This window comes from Convolutriloba macropyga, unplaced genomic scaffold (assembly GCF_964194025.1).
Source record: "Convolutriloba macropyga unplaced genomic scaffold, txConMacr16.3 SCAFFOLD_2936, whole genome shotgun sequence".
Lineage (NCBI taxonomy): Eukaryota > Metazoa > Xenacoelomorpha > Acoela > Convolutidae > Convolutriloba > Convolutriloba macropyga.
This window is the reverse complement of record NW_027449293.1, coordinates 1-9855: the sequence shown is the minus strand read 5'-3', so window position 1 is coordinate 9855 and position 9855 is coordinate 1.

Here is a 9855-nt window from a genome sequence, read left to right as displayed (position 1 = left end):
TCAAGCTCAAGCTAGCTAGCTCAAGCTCAAGCTAGCTAGCTCAAGCTCAAGCTCAAGCTAGCTAGCTAGCTCAAGCACAAGCTTGCTAGCTAGCTCAAGCTCAAGCTAGCTAGCTCAAGCTCAAGCTAGCTAGCTCAAGCTCAAGCTAGCTAGCTAGCTCAAGCTCAAGCTCAAGCTAGCTAGCTCAAGCTCAAGCTCAAGCTAGCTAGCTAGCTCAAGCTCAAGCTAGCTAGCTAGCTCAAGCTCAAGCTAGCTAGCTAGCTCAAGCTCAAGCTAGCTAGCTCAAGCTCAAGCTCAAGCTAGCTAGCTAGCTCAAGCTAGCTAGCTAGCTCAAGCTCAAGCTAGCTAGCTAGCTCAAGTTCAAGCTAGCTAGCTAGCTCAAGCTCAAGCTAGCTAGCTAGCTCAAGCTCAAGCTATCTAGCTCAAGCTCAAGCTAGCTAGCTCAAGCTCAAGCTAGCTAGCTAGCTCAAGCTCAAGCTCAAGCTAGCTAGCTCAAGCTCAAGCTCAAGCTAGCTAGCTAGCTCAAGCTCAAGCTAGCTAGCTAGCTCAAGCTCAAGCTAGCTAGCTAGCTCAAGTTCAAGCTAGCTAGCTAGCTCAAGCTCAAGCTAGCTAGCTCAAGCTCAAGCTAGCTAGCTCAAGCTCAAGCCAGCTAGCTCAAGCTCAAGCTCAAGCTAGCTAGCTAGCTCAAGCTCAAGCTCAAGCTCAAGCTAGCTAGCTAGCTCAAGTTCAAGCTAGCTAGCTAGCTCAAGCTCAAGCTAGCTAGCTCAAGCTCAAGCTAGCTAGCTCAAGCTCAAGCCAGCTAGCTCAAGCTCAAGCTCAAGCTAGCTAGCTAGCTCAAGCTCAAGCTAGCTAGCTCAAGCTCAAGCTAGCTAGCTAGCTAGCTCAAGCTCAAGCTCAAGCTAGCTAGCTCAAGCTCAAGCTCAAGCTAGCTAGCTCAAGCTCAAGCTCAAGCTAGCTAGCTCAAGCTCAAGCTCAAGCTAGCTAGCTCAAGCCCAAGCTCAAGCTAGCTAGCTAGCTCAAGCTCAAGCTAGCTAGCTCAAGCTCAAGCTCAAGCTCAAGCTAGCTAGCTAGCTAGCTCAAGCTCAAGCTCAAGCTAGCTAGCTAGCTCAAGCTCAAGCTAGCTAGCTCAAGCTCAAGCTAGCTAGCTAGCTCAAGTTCAAGCTAGCTAGCTAGCTCAAGCTCAAGCTAGCTAGCTAGCTCAAGCTCAAGCTAGCTAGCTCAAGCTCAAGCTAGCTAGCTCAAGCTCAAGCTAGCTAGCTAGCTCAAGCTCAAGCTCAAGCTAGCTAGCTCAAGCTCAAGCTCAAGCTAGCTAGCTAGCTCAAGCTCAAGCTAGCTAGCTAGCTCAAGCTCAAGCTAGCTAGCTAGCTCAAGTTCAAGCTAGCTAGCTAGCTCAAGCTCAAGCTAGCTAGCTCAAGCTCAAGCTAGCTAGCTCAAACTCAAGCTAGCTAGCTAGCTCAAGTTCAAGCTAGCTAGCTAGCTCAAGCTCAAGCTAGCTAGCTAGCTCAAGCTCAAGCTAGCTAGCTCAAGCTCAAGCTAGCTAGCTCAAGCTCAAGCTAGCTAGCTAGCTCAAGCTCAAGCTCAAGCTAGCTAGCTCAAGCTCAAGCTCAAGCTAGCTAGCTAGCTCAAGCTCAAGCTAGCTAGCTAGCTCAAGCTCAAGCTAGCTAGCTAGCTCAAGTTCAAGCTAGCTAGCTAGGTCAAGCTCAAGCTAGCTAGCTCAAGCTCAAGCTAGCTAGCTCAAGCTCAAGCCAGCTAGCTCAAGCTCAAGCTCAAGCTAGCTAGCTAGCTCAAGCACAAGCTTGCTAGCTAGCTCAAGCTCAAGCTAGCTAGCTCAAGCTCAAGCTAGCTAGCTCAAGCTCAAGCTAGCTAGCTCAAGCTCAAGCTCAAGCTAGCTAGCTAGCTCAAGCACAAGCTTGCTAGCTAGCTCAAGCTCAAGCTAGCTAGCTCAAGCTCAAGCTAGCTAGCTCAAGCTCAAGCTAGCTAGCTAGCTCAAGCTCAAGCTCAAGCTAGCTAGCTCAAGCTCAAGCTCAAGCTAGCTAGCTAGCTCAAGCTCAAGCTAGCTAGCTAGCTCAAGCTCAAGCTAGCTAGCTAGCTCAAGCTCAAGCTAGCTAGCTCAAGCTCAAGCTCAAGCTAGCTAGCTAGCTCAAGCTAGCTAGCTAGCTCAAGCTCAAGCTAGCTAGCTAGCTCAAGTTCAAGCTAGCTAGCTAGCTCAAGCTCAAGCTAGCTAGCTAGCTCAAGCTCAAGCTAGCTAGCTCAAGCTCAAGCTAGCTAGCTCAAGCTCAAGCTAGCTAGCTAGCTCAAGCTCAAGCTCAAGCTAGCTAGCTCAAGCTCAAGCTCAAGCTAGCTAGCTAGCTCAAGCTCAAGCTAGCTAGCTAGCTCAAGCTCAAGCTAGCTAGCTAGCTCAAGTTCAAGCTAGCTAGCTAGCTCAAGCTCAAGCTAGCTAGCTCAAGCTCAAGCTAGCTAGCTCAAGCTCAAGCCAGCTAGCTCAAGCTCAAGCTCAAGCTAGCTAGCTAGCTCAAGCTCAAGCTCAAGCTAGCTAGCTAGCTCAAGTTCAAGCTAGCTAGCTAGCTCAAGCTCAAGCTAGCTAGCTCAAGCTCAAGCTAGCTAGCTCAAGCTCAAGCCAGCTAGCTCAAGCTCAATCTCAAGCTAGCTAGCTAGCTCAAGCTCAAGCTAGCTAGCTCAAGCTCAAGCTAGCTAGCTAGCTAGCTCAAGCTCAAGCTCAAGCTAGCTAGCTCAAGCTCAAGCTCAAGCTAGCTAGCTCAAGCTCAAGCTCAAGCTAGCTAGCTCAAGCTCAAGCTCAAGCTAGCTAGCTCAAGCTCAAGCTCAAGCTAGCTAGCTAGCTCAAGCTCAAGCTAGCTAGCTCAAGCTCAAGCTCAAGCTCAAGCTAGCTAGCTAGCTAGCTCAAGCTCAAGCTCAAGCTAGCTAGCTAGCTCAAGCTCAAGCTAGCTAGCTCAAGCTCAAGCCAGCTAGCTCAAGCTCAAGCTCAAGCTAGCTAGCTAGCTCAAGCTCAAGCTAGCTAGCTCAAGCTCAAGCCAGCTAGCTCAAGCTCAAGCTCAAGCTCAAGCTAGCTAGCTAGCTCAAGCTCAAGCTAGATAGCTAGCTCAAGCTAGCTAGCTAGCTCAAGCTCAAGCTCAAGCTAGCTAGCTAGCTAGCTCAAGCTCAAGCTAGCTAGCTCAAGCTCAAGCCAGCTAGCTCAAGCTCAAGCTCAAGCTAGCTAGCTAGCTCAAGCTCAAGCTAGCTAGCTCAAGCTCAAGCTCAAGCGAGCTAGCTAGCTCAAGCTCAAGCTAGCTAGCTAGCTCAAGCTCAAGCTAGCTAACTCAAGCTAACTCAGCTAGCTCAAGCTAACTCAAGCTAGCTAAAGCTAACTCAAGCTAACTCAAGCTAACTCAAGCTAACTCAAGCTAGCTAAAGCTAACTCAAGCTAACTCAAGCTAACCCGAGCTAACTCAAGCTAGCTCAAGCTAACCCAAGCTAGCTAAAGCTAACTCAAGCTAACTCAAGCTAATTCAAGCTAACTCAAGCTAACTCAAGCTAACTCAAGCTAACTCAAGCTAGCTAAAGCTAACTCAAGCTAACTCAAGCTAACTCAAGCTAACCCGAGCTAACTCAAGCTAACTGAAGGTAGCTAAAGCTAGTTCAAGCTAACTCAAGCTAGCTAAAGCTAAGACAAGCTAACTCAAGCTAACTCAAGCTAACTCAAGCTAACTCAAGCTAACTCAAGCTAGTTCAAGCTAACTCAAGCTAACTCAAGCTAACTCAAGCTAGCTAAAGCTAACTCAAGCTAACTCAAGCTAACTCAAGCTAACCCGAGCTAACTCAAGCTAACTCAAGGTAGCTAAAGCTAGTTCAAGCTAACTCAAGCTAGCTAAAGCTAAGACAAGCTAACTCAAGCTAACTCAAGCTAACTCAAGCTAACTCAAGCTAACTCAAGCTAGTTCAAGCTAACTCAAGCTAGCTAAAGCTAACTCAAGCTAACTCAAGCTAACTCAAGCTAGCTCAAGCTAACTCAAGCTAGTTCAAGCTAACTCAAGCTAGCTAAAGCTAACTCAAGCTAACTCAAGCTAACTCAAGCTAACTCAAGCTAGCTAAAGCTAACTCAAGCTAACTCAAGCTAACCCGAGCTAACTCAAGCTAGCTCAAGCTAACCCAAGCTAGCTAAAGCTAACTCAAGCTAACTCAAGCTAATTCAAGCTAACTCAAGCTAACTCAAGCTAACTCAAGCTAACTCAAGCTAGCTAAAGCTAACTCAAGCTAACTCAAGCTAACTCAAGCTAACCCGAGCTAACTCAAGCTAACTCAAGGTAGCTAAAGCTAGTTCAAGCTAACTCAAGCTAGCTAAAGCTAAGACAAGCTAACTCAAGCTAACTCAAGCTAACTCAAGCTAACTCAAGCTAACTCAAGCTAACTCAAGCTAGCTAAAGCTAACTCAAGCTAACTCAAGCTAACTCAAGCTAACCCGAGCTAACTCAAGCTAACTCAAGGTAGCTAAAGCTAGTTCAAGCTAACTCAAGCTAGCTAAAGCTAAGACAAGCTAACTCAAGCTAACTCAAGCTAACTCAAGCTAACTCAAGCTAACTAAAGCTAGTTCAAGCTAACTCAAGCTAGCTAAAGCTAACTCAAGCTAACTCAAGCTAACTCAAGCTAGCTCAAGCTAACTCAAGCTAGTTCAAGCTAACTCAAGCTAGCTAAAGCTAACTCAAGCTAACTCAAGCTAACTCAAGCTAACTCAAGCTAGCTAAAGCTAACTCAAGCTAACTCAAGCTAACCCGAGCTAACTCAAGCTAGCTCAAGCTAACCCAAGCTAGCTAAAGCTAACTCAAGCTAACTCAAGCTAATTCAAGCTAACTCAAGCTAACTCAAGCTAACTCAAGCTAACTCAAGCTAGCTAAAGCTAACTCAAGCTAACTCAAGCTAACTCAAGCTAACCCGAGCTAACTCAAGCTAACTCAAGGTAGCTAAAGCTAGTTCAAGCTAACTCAAGCTAGCTAAAGCTAAGACAAGCTAACTCAAGCTAACTCAAGCTAACTCAAGCTAACTCAAGCTAACTCAAGCTAACTCAAGCTAGTTCAAGCTAACTCAAGCTAACTCAAGCTAACTCAAGCTAGCTAAAGCTAACTCAAGCTAACTCAAGCTAACTCAAGCTAACCCGAGCTAACTCAAGCTAACTCAAGGTAGCTAAAGCTAGTTCAAGCTAGCTCAAGCTAGCTAAAGCTAAGACAAGCTAACTCAAGCTAACTCAAGCTAACTCAAGCTAACTCAAGCTAGTTCAAGCTAACTCAAGCTAGCTAAAGCTAACTCAAGCTAACTCAAGCTAACTCAAGCTAGCTCAAGCTAACTCAAGCTAGTTCAAGCTAACTCAAGCTAGCTAAAGCTAACTCAAGCTAACTCAAGCTAACTCAAGCTAGCTCAAGCTAACTCAAGCTAACTCAAGCTAACTCAAGCTAACCCGAGCTAACTCAAGCTAACTCAAGGTAGCTAAAGCTAGTTCAAGCTAGCTCAAGCTAGCTAAAGCTAAGACAAGCTAACTCAAGCTAACTCAAGCTAACTCAAGCTAACTCAAGCTAGTTCAAGCTAACTCAAGCTAGCTAAAGCTAACTCAAGCTAACTCAAGCTAACTCAAGCTAGCTCAAGCTAACTCAAGCTAGTTCAAGCTAACTCAAGCTAGCTAAAGCTAACTCAAGCTAACTCAAGCTAACTCAAGCTAGCTCAAGCTAACTCAAGCTAGTTCAAGCTAACTCAAGCTAGCTAAAGCTAACTCAAGCTAACTCAAGCTAACTCAAGCTAACTCAAGCTAGCTAAAGCTAACTCAAGCTAACTCAAGCTAACCCGAGCTAACTCAAGCTAGATCAAGCTAACCCAAGCTAGCTAAAGCTAACTCAAGCTAACTCAAGCTAATTCAAGCTAACTCAAGCTAACTCAAGCTAACTCAAGCTAACTCAAGCTAGCTAAAGCTAACTCAAGCTAACTCAAGCTAACTCAAGCTAACCCGAGCTAACTCAAGCTAACTCAAGGTAGCTAAAGCTAGTTCAAGCTAACTCAAGCTAGCTAAAGCTAAGACAAGCTAACTCAAGCTAACTCAAGCTAACTCAAGCTAACTCAAGCTAACTCAAGCTAGTTCAAGCTAACTCAAGCTAACTCAAGCTAACTCAAGCTAGCTAAAGCTAACTCAAGCTAACTCAAGCTAACTCAAGCTAACCCGAGCTAACTCAAGCTAACTCAAGGTAGCTAAAGCTAGTTCAAGCTAGCTCAAGCTAGCTAAAGCTAAGACAAGCTAACTCAAGCTAACTCAAGCTAACTCAAGCTAGTTCAAGCTAACTCAAGCTAGCTAAAGCTAACTCAAGCTAACTCAAGCTAACTCAAGCTAGCTCAAGCTAACTCAAGCTAGTTCAAGCTAACTCAAGCTAGCTAAAGCTAACTCAAGCTAACTCAAGCTAACTCAAGCTAACTCAAGCTAGCTAAAGCTAACTCAAGCTAACTCAAGCTAACCCGAGCTAACTCAAGCTAGCTCAAGCTAACCCAAGCTAGCTAAAGCTAACTCAAGCTAACTCAAGCTAATTCAAGCTAACTCAAGCTAACTCAAGCTAACTCAAGCTAACTCAAGCTAGCTAAAGCTAACTCAAGCTAACTCAAGCTAACTCAAGCTAACCCGAGCTAACTCAAGCTAACTCAAGGTAGCTAAAGCTAGTTCAAGCTAACTCAAGCTAGCTAAAGCTAAGACAAGCTAACTCAAGCTAACTCAAGCTAACTCAAGCTAACTCAAGCTAACTCAAGCTAACTCAAGCTAGTTCAAGCTAACTCAAGCTAACTCAAGCTAACTCAAGCTAGCTAAAGCTAACTCAAGCTAACTCAAGCTAACTCAAGCTAACCCGAGCTAACTCAAGCTAACTCAAGGTAGCTAAAGCTAGTTCAAGCTAACTCAAGCTAGCTAAAGCTAAGACAAGCTAACTCAAGCTAACTCAAGCTAACTCAAGCTAACTCAAGCTAACTAAAGCTAGTTCAAGCTAACTCAAGCTAGCTAAAGCTAACTCAAGCTAACTCAAGCTAACTCAAGCTAGCTCAAGCTAACTCAAGCTAGTTCAAGCTAACTCAAGCTAGCTAAAGCTAACTCAAGCTAACTCAAGCTAACTCAAGCTAACTCAAGCTAGCTAAAGCTAACCCGAGCTAACTCAAGCTAGCTCAAGCTAACCCAAGCTAGCTAAAGCTAACTCAAGCTAACTCAAGCTAATTCAAGCTAACTCAAGCTAACTCAAGCTAACTCAAGCTAACTCAAGCTAGCTAAAGCTAACTCAAGCTAACTCAAGCTAACTCAAGCTAACCCGAGCTAACTCAAGCTAACTCAAGGTAGCTAAAGCTAGTTCAAGCTAACTCAAGCTAGCTAAAGCTAAGACAAGCTAACTCAAGCTAACTCAAGCTAACTCAAGCTAACTCAAGCTAACTCAAGCTAACTCAAGCTAGTTCAAGCTAACTCAAGCTAACTCAAGCTAACTCAAGCTAGCTAAAGCTAACTCAAGCTAACTCAAGCTAACTCAAGCTAACCCGAGCTAACTCAAGCTAACTCAAGGTAGCTAAAGCTAGTTCAAGCTAACTCAAGCTAGCTAAAGCTAAGACAAGCTAACTCAAGCTAACTCAAGCTAACTCAAGCTAACTCAAGCTAACTAAAGCTAGTTCAAGCTAACTCAAGCTAGCTAAAGCTAACTCAAGCTAACTCAAGCTAACTCAAGCTAGCTCAAGCTAACTCAAGCTAGTTCAAGCTAACTCAAGCTAGCTAAAGCTAACTCAAGCTAACTCAAGCTAACTCAAGCTAACTCAAGCTAGCTAAAGCTAACTCAAGCTAACTCAAGCTAACCCGAGCTAACTCAAGCTAGCTCAAGCTAACCCAAGCTAGCTAAAGCTAACTCAAGCTAACTCAAGCTAATTCAAGCTAACTCAAGCTAACTCAAGCTAACTCAAGCTAACTCAAGCTAGCTAAAGCTAACTCAAGCTAACTCAAGCTAACTCAAGCTAACCCGAGCTAACTCAAGCTAACTCAAGGTAGCTAAAGCTAGTTCAAGCTAACTCAAGCTAGCTAAAGCTAAGACAAGCTAACTCAAGCTAACTCAAGCTAACTCAAGCTAACTCAAGCTAACTCAAGCTAGTTCAAGCTAACTTAATGAAGTTAACCCAAGCTAACTTGGGTTAATGAAGTCAAACTCAAGCTAACCCGAGCTAACTCAAGCTAACTCAAGCTAATTCAAGCTAACTCAAGCTAACTCAAGCTAATTCAAGCTAACTCAAGCTAATTCAAGCTAACTCAAGCTAGCTAAAGCTAACTCAAGCTAACTCAAGCTAACTCAAGCTAGCTCAAGCTAACTCAAGCTAACTCAAGCTAACTCAAGCTAACCCGAGCTAACTCAAGCTAACTCAAGGTAGCTAAAGCTAGTTCAAGCTAGCTCAAGCTAGCTAAAGCTAAGACAAGCTAACTCAAGCTAACTCAAGCTAACTCAAGCTAACTCAAGCTAGTTCAAGCTAACTCAAGCTAGCTAAAGCTAACTCAAGCTAACTCAAGCTAACTCAAGCTAGCTCAAGCTAACTCAAGCTAGTTCAAGCTAACTCAAGCTAGCTAAAGCTAACTCAAGCTAACTCAAGCTAACTCAAGCTAGCTCAAGCTAACTCAAGCTAGTTCAAGCTAACTCAAGCTAGCTAAAGCTAACTCAAGCTAACTCAAGCTAACTCAAGCTAACTCAAGCTAGCTAAAGCTAACTCAAGCTAACTCAAGCTAACCCGAGCTAACTCAAGCTAGCTCAAGCTAACCCAAGCTAGCTAAAGCTAACTCAAGCTAACTCAAGCTAATTCAAGCTAACTCAAGCTAACTCAAGCTAACTCAAGCTAACTCAAGCTAGCTAAAGCTAACTCAAGCTAACTCAAGCTAACTCAAGCTAACCCGAGCTAACTCAAGCTAACTCAAGGTAGCTAAAGCTAGTTCAAGCTAACTCAAGCTAGCTAAAGCTAAGACAAGCTAACTCAAGCTAACTCAAGCTAACTCAAGCTAACTCAAGCTAACTCAAGCTAGTTCAAGCTAACTCAAGCTAACTCAAGCTAACTCAAGCTAGCTAAAGCTAACTCAAGCTAACTCAAGCTAACTCAAGCTAACCCGAGCTAACTCAAGCTAACTCAAGGTAGCTAAAGCTAGTTCAAGCTAGCTCAAGCTAGCTAAAGCTAAGACAAGCTAACTCAAGCTAACTCAAGCTAACTCAAGCTAGTTCAAGCTAACTCAAGCTAGCTAAAGCTAACTCAAGCTAACTCAAGCTAACTCAAGCTAGCTCAAGCTAACTCAAGCTAGTTCAAGCTAACTCAAGCTAGCTAAAGCTAACTCAAGCTAACTCAAGCTAACTCAAGCTAACTCAAGCTAGCTAAAGCTAACTCAAGCTAACTCAAGCTAACCCGAGCTAACTCAAGCTAGCTCAAGCTAACCCAAGCTAGCTAAAGCTAACTCAAGCTAACTCAAGCTAATTCAAGCTAACTCAAGCTAACTCAAGCTAACTCAAGCTAACTCAAGCTAGCTAAAGCTAACTCAAGCTAACTCAAGCTAACTCAAGCTAACCCGAGCTAACTCAAGCTAACTCAAGGTAGCTAAAGCTAGTTCAAGCTAACTCAAGCTAGCTAAAGCTAAGACAAGCTAACTCAAGCTAACTCAAGCTAACTCAAGCTAACTCAAGCTAACTCAAGCTAACTCAAGCTAGTTCAAGCTAACTCAAGCTAACTCAAGCTAACTCAAGCTAGCTAAAGCTAACTCAAGCTAACTCAAGCTAACTCAAGCTAACCCGAGCTAACTCAAGCTAACTCAAGGTAGCTAAAGCTAGTTCAAGCTAACTCAAGCTA